We start from the raw sequence: 13,385 nt of genomic DNA, 5'->3' as shown, positions 1-13,385 counted from the left end.
TTACATAAGCAGAGATCTGTGTTTGGCCTAGCGAGCCACAAGCTGTAGAATGATTGAGGTAAGGACGATAGAGGAATTTGCAGGAGCAGAGTGGCATGCGTCTTTGGAGACTGATCTTCTTCCCATGGGGAAAATGTATATTCAACAGCTCTGCCTGAGAACAAACAGTAGGAGTGGCTAACTTCTGGTCAGCATCTGGTACTCCATTTTCTGAACCTTAAGCATTTCAGGGATCAGAGCGGCACTCTTTGGGCCCATATGGAAGATGCAATTTCTTCTCTTTGCCATAACAACCCCTGTCTGATGCTGGGTTAACCAGTCATCACTGGTTACGACTCTGGAGCTCTTAAAAAGACGTTACCATAATTTCTCCCTCACCAAGTACAGTCGTACCTTGGATCTCAAACGCCTTGCGACTCAAACGTTTTGACTCCCGAACGCCACAAACCTGGAAGCGAGTGTTCCGGTTTGCGGACGTTCTTTGGAAGCTGAACGTTCAGCATGGCTTCCAGTTGAGTGCAGGAAACTCCTCAGCCAATCAGAAGTCGCACCTTGGTTGTCAAACGTTTTTGGAAGTCGAACGGACTCTCGGAATGGATTCCGTTCAACAACCAAGGTACGACTGTATCAGTGTTTCTCAAACTTGGGTCTCCAGCTGTTGTTGGACTACAGCTCCCATCACTCCTAGCTAGCAGGAACAATGGTCATGGATGATGGGCATTGTAGTCCAACAAACAGCTGGAGACGCAAGTTTAAGAAATACCGGTATATGAACAAACTGCCCCAAGCATGCAGACGTTATGTTCTGTGTTCTGCAACTGCAACTGCACACGGAAAAGGTACAGAATGTGGTAGCGGCCACAGAATTCATTGTCTTCAGAATGTCAACTTTCTTCTGAAGATTTGGAGGGTTGGTGTGGGGTTTCAGTGCCCTGCTTACCACTTTGCTCCCTCACCCAGGACTGGCCAGCCTAAATGGTGCAAAGTAGTAAACATTACAGAATAAATTAAAGAAAATAAGGCTATGCAAATTAGCAAATCTGGTTTCGCCAGAAGCAGCTTAGTCATGCTGGCCACATGACCTGGAAGCTGTCTGTGGACAAACGCCAGCTCCCTCGGCCAATAAAGCGAGATGAGTGCGCAACCCCATAGTCGTCCGCGACTGGACCTAATGGTCAGGGGTACCTTTACTTTACCTTTACCTTTACCTTTACTCCCAGCCCTGACTCTATACCATCTCAGTTTTAGGTGTTTGTCATCTCTGTTATAGAGAAGAGTACAGCTTAACTTGCAAATGACTTCCTGCATTTGAGAGCTCACTCTTACTATTTCCATGGCAAAAGAAACTACCCACATATTCACAGAGGTCTAGAACCTATCAGTGTCGAAAATGGTGGATCCCTATCTTTACCTATGTTTATGTAAAGAGCACACAGCTAGCATTTTATAAATCTCAGACATAACCAAACTTAGAATAGTAAATAATAAAACATGGGCGGGTCCCATTAATGCCTGTACGAATAGGGCACGTGCGAGAGAAAATGTGTTTGTAATAAACATGTTGTGCATTGTCAGCAGCAGATCACGTTTTTTTGTGCATTGAAAGATAATACTGCTAGTTAAAATAGGTTTAAAGCTTACTACAAGGATGAACCTCTACTTACAACCGCCTCTACTTGGGCCTGATCCAAGTCGCGACCGCAGCAAACCTGAAAGTAGATTCGCACACGCGCAGAAGCGGCTTCTGCTGCTTGCACATGCGCAGAAGCAGCTGCCGCCATCTGCACATGCGCACAATGGCGCTTCTACCAGCGACCCGTTTCGCCTAAAGGATGGGCCACCGGAACGGATTATGGTGGTAAGTAGAGGTTCCACTGTGTTGTTGTTGTTTAGTTGTGTCCGACCTTTCGTGACCCCATGGACCAGAGCATGCCAGGCCCTCCTGTCTTTCACTGCCTCCCACAGTTTAGTCAAACTCATGCTGGTAGCTTCGAGAACACTGTCCAACCATCTCCTCCTCTGTCATCCCCTTCTCTTTGTGCTTTCCCAACATCAGGGTCTTTTCCAGGGAGTCTTCTCTTCTCATGAGGTGGCCAAAGTATTGGAGCCTCAGCTTCAGGATCTGTCCTTCCAGTGAGCACTCAGGGCCGATTTCCTTAAGAATGGAGAGGTTTGATCTTCTTGCAGTCCATGGGACTCTCAAGAGTCTCCTCCAGTACCATAATTCAAAAGCATCAATTCTTCGGCGATCAGCCTTCTTTATGGTCCAGCTCTCACTTCCATATATCACTACTGGGAAAACCATAATAGAAATTAATAAAATTCTTCTGGGTTATATATAATCTGAGCTAGAAAAGCAGCCACTGCCAATATGATGCCCTCGAGTACCTTTCATGGTGCCTGCAAAGGATCTCAGTAAATATCCCCTCAAAAACCCACATCCTCAATGCCATTCTTGCTTCCACTGACTTAGCCTGCCCTACACCAGCCCCCATAAACACGTAACAATTGAACACCCACCCATTCCAAACAGAGGAGAGGGGCAATGAGCTTCTTTCTATGAGCAAGTGCAGGCACTGACTGGGGGGGCATGTACACCTTTTCCACATTTCTGTCTCTTTTTTTCTGCTTCTCTAGATATGGCAACCATTTTTTTTTGTTATGCCCTTCACCCTGTGGTAGCTATTTTGTGACTGGTATCCTCCACCCATGGCACTTTTCCCAAATTCCAAACATGACCACAGGCCCGTAAAGGCTGGCAGCTTCAAGGCTAGTCAGATCCTTGGCCCTGTGATGAGATCCACTGTTGTTACAGAATCCCTGGCTGGCCTTACTGGAAGGTAGAGAGAGACGTTCACCCCAGTTAGGAGATTTGAGGCAAGGTTAAAAAGGATGGCAAATTCCTAGAATATGTATAATCTTTTTTGCCACAGGTGAGTTCAGAACATGGCGTGTTGTTTCTCAGTCACTAAATGTGCCCCTCCCTCTTGGGGAACATCATTTAGGCAGCAGTTCCTAAACTGTTGAAATAAAAGTAGAGAATAAGCCTCATTGATGGTAGCAGGCAGTAAATATGAATGGACAACTAAAGGACATTCCACCAGGAAGTTTCTCTGCACAAGCACCTACCAAAATGAATGAAAGCTGCAAAAAGAATTGTGCACGATGTTGCCAATGTGTTTTGTCCTCATGGTGCGTCACCATAGTTGGGGTTTTTATAAAACTGCCCTCATCACTTTGAGCTCATGACAAACTATATTGGAACGTTAAACAGAACTATAATGAAACAATTGTGGGTTGTTTTCTATCATCCTCTGAGGCTGTGTACATTTAAAGTTCATGGCTTCCGCCAAAGAATCCTGAGAACTGGTTTACCCTTCGCAGAGCTACAACTCCCAGCACCCTTAACAAACACTACAATTCCCATGATTCTTTGGCAATTAGGATGAAAGCAGATGCATGAGAAATCAAAGGTCTTGTGTCCTAGGTCTTAAGAGATCGAATAATTCAACTGTAGTGAATATGCTGTACACACTCTTATTTCTGGTGAAAAATACCATAGAAAAAGTAAAATGCATGGGTGAATGTCCTAGATATGAAATGTATTCATGTGCTTTAGTATTAGCCATAAACTCTGTGCGCATGTGTCTGTGTGTGCGCACACACACACACAAACACACACTCACTGCTTTCATCTTGCCATGCTCTTTAGCAGTTATTTTGAGAGAGGCGAAAGTATTAATGTTGGCATGGTCAATCCAACATTGGTTCTGATCGACTATTTACCACTGAAAGTCGACTAGCACTTTTAACCTCTGAAGTCAATGGGAAACCAAATAAATTGTCTATTTGAATCTGCTCAGTATTATTGCTACTGTTTCTAGTATTTCAGTACTGTACGTATATGATATTTGTAATTCTATTTAAAATGTAGTCTTCATTGTATGATGTATGGGGGTATTTTTCCCTTGATGAGTTTATTTTAATGTGTCTTCAAGCTGTTACACTCGATCCTAAATTCCTCTGTGGAAAGCACCTTGGGCAGATCCTGGCATGCAACAAAATCCACGTGTGGGTTTTTAACAAATTGCCTTCCGTGCAGGAATTTGGTCACCTGTGGAACATGCGTTGGCCATCTATTACGGATGCAGAGCATAAATGCTCTCTAATCTTTAGACAATTGCGTATTCTAAATATATTATCCTCACATTTCATTTTATCCAGTATTTTTGAGAACAGTAACCTTCCAGAAATGGTGGTTTTCCGTACACTGATTGGGGTTGCTAACTTTATATATATATATACAGTGGTACCTCTAGTTGCAGACGTGATCCGTTCTGGGGTGCTGTTTGCACCCTGAAAAGTCCGCAACTAGAGCGGCGCTTCTGCGCATGCGCGGAACACACAGAACGCTTCTGCACGTTCGGTGAAACCTGGAAGTATACACTTCTGGGTTTGCCACGTTCGCAAGCTAAAAAGATGCAACATGAACCTAACGCAACATGAGGTCTGACTGTACTGATTCCTGATGCTGTGCCTTTAAGAGCAGATTATGCTGCAGACACTAGCAAGTGATAATGGTTACTTCCATGCTGCCAAAAACGTCACATGTGAATTTCTGCAGATCGAACTGCTAACATCTGACCAGGATGTTGTTGTTCTTCTGATCAGCTGGCAACCTTCAGGCAGATATGGAAGAGACGAGCAAGGCAAGCCTAACAGATCTAGCTATAAGCTCTTTTAAAAAATGTAGCCATAATAAGGAACTACCTCTACTATACAAATATTTTCTGAAGCAATACAAACGTAAGATAATTAAACAGACAGGAAAAGGTCCGACTGTTTTTAAAGTTCCCCTATTTAGACATCCCAATTGGATACAGAGTTCTTCCCCAACCCCTTGGTCTCTTCCTCTCTCTTTGCATCCTTTAACTGAATTTTTCATGCATTCCATTGCCGCTTGATCCCATGTAGAATATAAACCTGCCAGCTTATAGAAACAACCCTTCATTTATCTGACAAAGTGGACTCTAGCCAACAAAATCTTGATGCCTTAATCAACCGGTTAAGTCTTTAAGGTGACATAGAACCATTTGCTGGTTTTGTCGCAACAGATTAACACAAGTAGATCTCTGGAAACTGTGAAGATCCTGTGAATTTCTCTGTGCTGGATCATGGCCTACATGTGTAAGACGATAAACGCTGGTCATTTAAATAGTGTGGAGTGCATTGGGTTGTGGCTCTTAATTAAAAGTACAAGGAAGCAATATTTCGGCTCTCCAATGAATGATTGACACAAAAGAGGTTTATGTATACGGAGAGATCTGTACCGCTTTTCCATAGAGTTTTATCTTCCCCTCGCTGCTCATACCAGGGCAGGTGGATTAGGAGAGGTAAATTAGGCTGCTTGTTGCAGCTAATATTCTTTGTTATAATATAGTTTTATGAACATGTAAAATATTTGTGTATTTTGCTTTTTATGGATACTTAAAAATCAGCTGTTACGGTTACTACAATGTAAGCAAACTGAATTATCAATAAAGATATTTGTACATTGTTTCGTTAGATGAAGTGTTCTTTCTGCCCTCACCTTTCATTGATTTAGCTGAACTTACCCTTACTTCAGTATCTCAAAAGATAAACTATAGATCGGTTTACAGCCACTGTTTAAAGCTGTTTTTTTTTTATTAAATAACTAAAGAATGGGCTTCATATACCTGACAAATGTATATAATTGAAAGAGAGTTTTTCATTAAAATGATCACTTGCCATCCCTGGCTGCACTTCAAGAGACTCGTTTAACAACCTTATATTTTTCATAAAAGCACCAATTCATAAAATTTGTGGACTAATACACAGTAATAAGTTTTCAGATACGGATGCATGTTGCAACATCACATACGCCATGTAGGAAAAGGTTTATCATATATTAGTCTACAAATTGGGTACATCAGGGTTGTGGATTCGAGTCCCATGTTAGTTTTAAGATACCTTCTTTGCAAGGGTTGCACTAGATGATCCTTGTAGTCCCTTCCAACTCTACAATTCTATGATTTGTTTTACTGTGATATTATTGTTATAAGGGGGGGAAACTGCTCCTTTTTCTTTATGGGGTATTCCAGAGCCCATATAGAGTCCTTAAGTGGGTTCCCTGTCAGTAGCAGAAAATAACAGAGGCCAACCAGAGTAAATTGAGAAGCAAAGTGCCTAGTAAGCCTGATTTTTATTAAAGGAACAGTTGCAACAGGGTCCCCACTCACCACACACAGGAGGGAGGAGAACCCTGAACAATGGTGCACAAGCCCTTATATAGACTTTTGAAATTGCCCACCCTGTAGCCCAAGACCACCACCCCTAAAACATACATACATCACAGAAAGAGGTGGTCTACAGCAGAAATCCTGTCTGTCAGGATACCTGCTAATGGTCACTGATTGCATTACATGGGCAGCCTGGCCATACTTTAAATACTTTAGTTCCTGAATCCAGGTCACCCTATTCATACACAAATGCGCCCTTAAGACATGATTTGCAAGCAAAAAGACAATGGGAAGGCTTTCCCCATTTGCCTCCCTTATTGCAGAGGAATATTTGAGGTCATTGGGAGAGTCAAAATGGCTTCAGGATTGCTCTCCCATACTATTTCAGACACATAGTTCATATATTTAGATATGTGTGCATTTATGAACATTTATTCTGTATCTAAGACCTTAAAATTCTCATAACATAAACGAACCCACCCCGCTTCTTCTATCATTTCATAATTACTGTAGCACACACCCCAGTGCTCTTCCTATTACCTAAGGGAAATAGCCTTTGCTTTTTGCTCTGTGCCCAAACATCCTCTCTGCCTTTACTTGAGCAGGACATTGAAAGAGCCACACCTAGTGGCTGGGTCCAAACATTTAGAAGTTATCAGGACATCCTCAGTGATGCTTTTCCTTCCGCCCAACTCTCCGTTCAATTGCTACTGCCACATATACACTGGTTTCCTTTGATGGCAGATGGTGCCCTGGAATTACCAGGTTGATGAGAGACCAGTGTATAGTTTACTTAAAAGGGGGGTGGAGAGAATAAAGCTGTAGCGACAACAACATTCAAGCGATACCTTTACTTTTCGGCACTTTTGGTCTACTTCTGAATGAACACGTTGGTCTCAGGTTTGGTCCATGTTGGCAGCAGGCATTGGGGACGGAAATCAATTCAGCTCAAACCTGTTGGAGCGACAGTCTCTGAAACGAGAACTCAAAACACAGCTCTCCTTAAAAATTGGTACTTTTCCGAATTTTGCAATACAGTCCTCCAACCAAACGTATATACAAATGCATCTGTTAGGTGGAAGTTTGCATCAAAGCGCACGCGCGCACACGCACGCACACACACACACACACATCATATGCAAATATATCCTAATCCAGAGAAACTGGTTGCAAAAATGCGTAGTGGAAGCTACGTCATAAAGTGTTTATTAGGAGAAATATGCACTAAAATGCTGAAGTTTTCATTATGGGTTTGGGGTTTTTTTCGGGGGGGAGGGAATCACAAATTACTGTAGAATGTAGAAAACAGAATTTTAAGACTAGAAAAATTGGAAATTGAAAGAACCAAAATTCATAGATCATAGCATTAGTTTGGCCATACTTTATAGTATGATCTCCTTGTGTGGAAAAATCAAGAAATTTAAGAGGAAATGCTTAATTTCTGACAGAAGAGATTTGAGGTGCAATTATTCTGAAGAGTTTGTCACTGATGCTTTTATTTGCTGTTTTTATTCTTCTTCTAAATTGCTGCACATTTTATTGCAGTCTTTAGAAAACAAACTTTGGTGCATCACTTAGCACTAGAACCTGTTTTCAGTCGAAGGATTGTGTCTTAACACAATAATCAGTGCCTCTGAGCACACACAGAATAATCACAAAGAAACTACGATAGCATCTGCGCATCTGGCACTAAGGACAGGCCTACATGGCCTCAGGATATGGTTTCCAGACAGCCTTGAGCTCAGACTCTTCTTCTAGAAATGTAAACATTTACACTGAATGTCATAAACCTAATCTACGTTTAAGAGCCTGTTATTGGGCACTTAAAGTTATTCCAAGTCAGGAAATAATGTTTGAAGAGATGTTGAAAGAGGGCAATTAGGATTACAGCATCATGTTTCTGCTTTTGTAATATTTCCAGGACAGACGTGACCATTATAGAGGACGCTGTTTATTTTATGCCCTTCAAGAATACCCTAAACACTTCTTAAAATATGTACCAATCCTTGTTCCCATTTCCTCAGGAGCTGTAGTTCTGTGGATAAGGATGAGAATTCCTTTCCCGAATTCTCAGACACCTTGCAAGTGGTCTGAAATGCAAATATAGTAGACTACGTAGCTGAGCTCTGAATCAAATGTCCTTGCTTTTAATCTTACCTGTGCTCGGAACTCACTAGCTGGCCTTAGGCAAGGAGCTAGTCCTCATCCTCAATCTCAGCCTTCTCCCCACCAGCAATCTGGGATTTACTAATACTGCTGATTTCAACTGCTTAAACAATCAAAAGCATTGATTGTATTCTAAAGCAGGTGTAATGCTTGTATTACTGCAGAGGCAGTAATAATAATAACTTCTTCTCTTTGTTCTGAATATTGCAGAATATACAGAGTGCAACTCCCATCTCCTAGATAACTGGTCCCTAAAATTATCCAACCTCATTTTTACAGCTGAAGTTGCACAGTATTCTCCAGCATGGTGAGACATTTACTGTATTTACAGTAATTACTTCTAAATTTGCATCTATCAGGTCTAAAGCAGCGTTTTCCAAACTTGGATCTCCAGCTGTTTTTGGATTACAACTCTCATTATATATGAGACCGCCTCTCCTGGTATGCTCCACGGAGGACCTTAAGGTCCATATATAGCGACACCCTAGAGGTTCCGGGCCCTAAGGAAGTTAGATTAGCCTCAACCAGAGCCAGGGCCTTCTCAACACTGGCTCCAGCCTGGTAGAATGCTCTGTCTCATGAGACCAGGGCCCTGCAGGATCTGATTTCTTTCCGCAGGGCCTGTAAGACAGAGTTGTTCCACCTGGCCTTTGGCTTAGAATCAGTTTGATTCCCTCCCCCCTCTTTCTTTTTCCTTTCTCCTCCTATGAAGACATTGTATCCTAATATTTTGATGTTGTATCTTAATCTTTTAAATTGTATTTTAATCACCTTATTTTTATTATTGGTTGTAAGCCGCCCTGAGCCCGCTCTTGGCTGGGGAGGGCAGGGTATAAATAAAATTTTATTATTATTATTATCCCTAGGTAGCACGAACGGTCAGGGATTATGGGAATTGCAGTCCCAAAACAGCAGGCGACGCAAGTTTGGGAAACACTGGTCTAAAGTAACATATGCAAAATTTATGTAAATCAGTGTTCTTTTTTTGTCCTCTAATTCCGCTGATGCTTTTCCCCTTTTTAAAAAATCTGTAAGTGGCCATCCAAATTCAATGGCATAACCACACTTCAGCTGACTATTCATATAAACAAGTGCCAAACGACTGAGGATTTGCTTTTCCCGTAATGTGGATTAGCCCAGCAGACGATGTGGAGAATGCTAAATCCCCTTTCCAATGAAACCCCACTAATTTAATTATTCAAGGATCATAACACAGCATTATTGAGATGCGCTTGGAAAGAGACACGGGTTACCTCCTAAAGTCATGTATGAGGAATTTCTCGCGCAGCTTCCAGCAATGGAACAATCCAGTGAAATAATGTAATAAATTGATTGCGTGTCACATAAAACCCAAAATTCATTCAGGTTTAAATAATTTCATTAGCTTTGCTTTGAGGGAATAATGCAAATTTACTGCTGAAGGAAAATTAGAAGTGGGGGCTGGGGAGATACTGGAGCAATTAACACAAGAACCTGGAGCAAATCTCTTCTAGTAGTGTGTTCACATTACTGCCTCAGAGTGCAGTAAAGTTGTTCACCTACCATCCAGATTTTATAGCACTATCCCCCACCCCCACCAGTTGCTCACATCAACTGTCACAAAACCAGCCAGTCCAGCAAATCACAGTTTGAAGTTGGAGTTAACTCTTTATTAGCAAAACCACTATCTCCACAGACTTGGTGGAGTGTCAGGACTAATGAGCACAGCAGCTCATTCCCCATAGGTCTTACTCCATGAAATCAGTTGCCACACTGAAGGTTCCTGCCTCCCCACAGCAGTCTCTGTCTCCTCCTCCCCAGAGCTTTTTCTAAGCAATCGGAGACTACGCCTGTTTATCTGTCTTTGCTCCTCTCGCTTCACGCTGTCAGGATCCAGAGTCAGGTGGAGGTCCGCAAGGGAAAAACCTGGTGTCAGTAAAGTTAACTCTTTATTCAAAGAAACCAAAACAGTGCAGGCCTAGTGATTCCAGCAACTCTTCCCAGTAGGTCTTGACCCCAATGAGGCAGCTGTGAGGGCAGAAGGTCCTCTCCTCTTCAGGGTTCTTTCCAAGCAGGCAGAGGCTGTGCCTGAACACAACAAATCTCTCCTCTGCTCTTTTCATTTCACTGTGTGTTCTGGGAGACCACAGGGAAAGGAGCTGGCCGCAACAGGAGGGGGAGACTCCCTGGACTCTTCAGCAGCCAGCCTCATCTCTGTCTCCTGGCCCTCCTCTGAATCAGGACTGCTCTCTGCCCCAGCATCTGCGTGCTCACTAAAGTCTGTTGTCTCTTCAGCTTCTGACACTGCCTCTTCCCCATCTTCTCTCTCTGACCACTCATCGTTGTCCCACCACCACTCCCTGGGCTCTGAGCCTTCTTCCTTTGGCAGTTCCCCAGATGGCTCCTCCCACTGTTCCATTGTGTCCAACCAGTCGATGACAACAACACAGCTTAATCACTGTCAAGATTCCTTTCTGTTTGTGCACACACCAGGGGCTGCTGACAGGTGGCAATGTCTTTACCCCATGTGAAAGTGTTCATACCTTGGCTAGAGGTGAATTAGGAATGGCTTATGGGTGTGAAACTGCTTAGAGAAGCTGCTTAGAAAAGCAACGCATCACCCAGTAGGGATTTGCAAGTACAGGACACATATGCATTTGGATAACGTTTTGTGAACACAGATTAAAAACCCAGCACTGGAAATGCAGCGGGTGCACAGTAAGCATGAGGATATTATTATTACTATTATTAATAATACCCCATCCATCTGGCTGGGTTTCCTCAGCCACTCTGGGCGGCTCCCAACAAATAATAATAATAATACAGTGGTACCTCGGGTTACAAACACTTTGGGTTACAGACCCCGCTAACCCGGATGTAGTACCTTGGGTTAAGAACTTTACCTCAGGATGAGAACAGAAATCGAGCACCGGTGGCAGCAGGAGGCCCCATTAGCTAAAGTGGTACCTCAAGTTAAGAATGGTTTCAGGTTAAGAATGAACCTCTGGAACGAATTAAGTTTATAACCAGAGGTACCACTGTAATAATTATAAACTGATAAAACATCAAACATTAAAAACTTCCCTAAGCAGGGCTGCCTTCAGATATCTTCTAAAAATCAGATAGTTGTTTATATCCTTGACATCTGATGGGAGGGCGTTCCACAGGGAGGGCGCCACTACCAAGAAGGCCCTCTGCCTGGTTCCCTGTAACCTCACTTCTCGCTGTGAGGGAACCGCCAGAAGGCCCTTGGAGCTGGACCTCAGTGAACAATGGGGGTGGAGATGCTTCTTCAGGTATACTGGGCTGAGGCCGTTTAGGTTAGGTTGCCCACAGGCCTCATACAAGGAGGCTTTTCATAGGTCACAACAGAGCCCTGTTTCCCACCTTCACAGCATGTGTGCACGAGAAGATAGTAGAAATTGGCACACACTTTCCACATCCACATCTTGCCCTTCCTTTGGGATCAGGTGAGAGGGAGAGCTGGATGAAGATTTATTTATTAAAAATATTAATAGCCAGCCCTTCATCTGCCCATAGCAAACCGCGGAGAAGCATGCACAGGGTATGGGAAGTGTGCACGGACTTCCTGGTTTCTGAAAAGGCCCATCACACTGCATGTGTGTACGCCAAGCAGTGGGAGACGGGAAATCAGGCTCCAATGAGCCCTACTGTAATCACTCTATGCTGAGGTGCTACTTGTACGCTTGCACAGGTCACATGCCAAGTTAATGCTGGTCCCAGTAAAAAAATATTCACTCAGGTTCTTCTAACTTGACCGTGAATCTACCTTTCAAGAACAAAATGGGTCCTGGCTCCACACAGGAGGAGTCTCATTGTGTCGTATTTGCAATGCTACACAGATGCACATTCATCATTCAACAAGTGCTGACAAACACTATGTATTGCTATGTTTCCTGTTTGGACACAGCATGGCAAGTTTTGCCGCCAAGCACAAAATATTAATTAATTTTAACACTTGGTCGTCTTCTAAAAAAAGTTTTTTTGACACATTCTGAAAAAGCACAGCAGCGGCACCGTTGAAAAGCTTCCCTCGCTCACAAAGCAAGGTACGCGCATTGAGATTTTTGAAGAAATGCTTCGTATGTTGTCATTACAATGCTTCCTTTTGTGCGATGCCCATAAATCTCTGAAAGTCACTGGAAAGTCATCCAAGAAAAGACTTCCTCTCCGCCTCGTGGTCGCTTAGCACGGGGCTCCCTCACTAATTGAGTATGTATTAAGGAAAGAATGGCTCCTTTCAAGAAGCGTCCCTCCAGGCTCTTTGACAAAAGAACACTGGAGCCTTTTTCGTTGTTAGCTCTTCACACATTATTAAGCAAGGGTTAATAAAGGGAAAGGGTCCCCATAAGCCCTTGCCATATCTCTCCTCCTCACCCACTCCACACACGCACACACTCAATTCATTCAGAGATTTGTCAAGATCAGATGACCAGGCAGATGAATCAAAATGCTGGAGCCAGAAACAAGAGTTTAAAAGGTAAAGGTACCCCTGCCCGAACGGGCCAGTCTTGACAGACTCTGGGGTTTGTGCGCCCATCTCACTCAAGAGGCCGGGGGCCAGCGCTGTCCGGAGACACTTCCGGGTCACGTGGCCAGCGTGACAAAGCTGCATCTGGCGAGCCAGCGCAGCACACGGAACGCCGTTTACCTTCCCGCTGGTAAGCGGTACCTATTTATCTACTTGCACCCGGGGGTGCTTTCGAACTGCTAGGTTGGCTCTTCACACATTATTAAGCAAGGGTTAATAAAGGGAAAGGGTCCCCATAAGCCCTTGCCATATCTCTCCTCCTCACCCACTCCACACACGCACACACTCAATTCATTCAGAGATTTGTCAAGATCAGATGACCAGGCAGATGAATCAAAATGCTGGAGCCAGAAACAAGAGTTTGGAGAGCAGTTAATTCCAGGAAGGATAAATGCAAACTGTTCCTCACAATAAACCAACTCATGCTA

The 13,385-nt window shown here is 43.4% G+C and overlaps 1 long non-coding RNA gene across 1 annotated transcript in view; it reads left to right on the top strand.

Annotated features, from left to right (window-relative positions):
- Nucleotides 1-5,557, top strand: part of LOC309530250 — an 83,199-nt gene extending 77,642 nt beyond the window's left edge. The window contains exon 2 of the long non-coding RNA XR_014218727.1: nucleotides 2,073-5,557. This is a non-coding gene — a long non-coding RNA (uncharacterized lncRNA). The remainder of the gene's footprint in view (nucleotides 1-2,072) is intronic.
- The last annotated feature ends 7,828 nt before the right edge of the window (nucleotides 5,558-13,385 follow it).

This window comes from Podarcis vaucheri (assembly GCF_965113315.1).
Source record: "Podarcis vaucheri genome assembly, chromosome: 4".
Taxonomy (NCBI): Eukaryota; Metazoa; Chordata; class Lepidosauria; order Squamata; family Lacertidae; genus Podarcis; species Podarcis vaucheri.
This window is presented reverse-complemented; position numbering and strand designations above follow the sequence as displayed.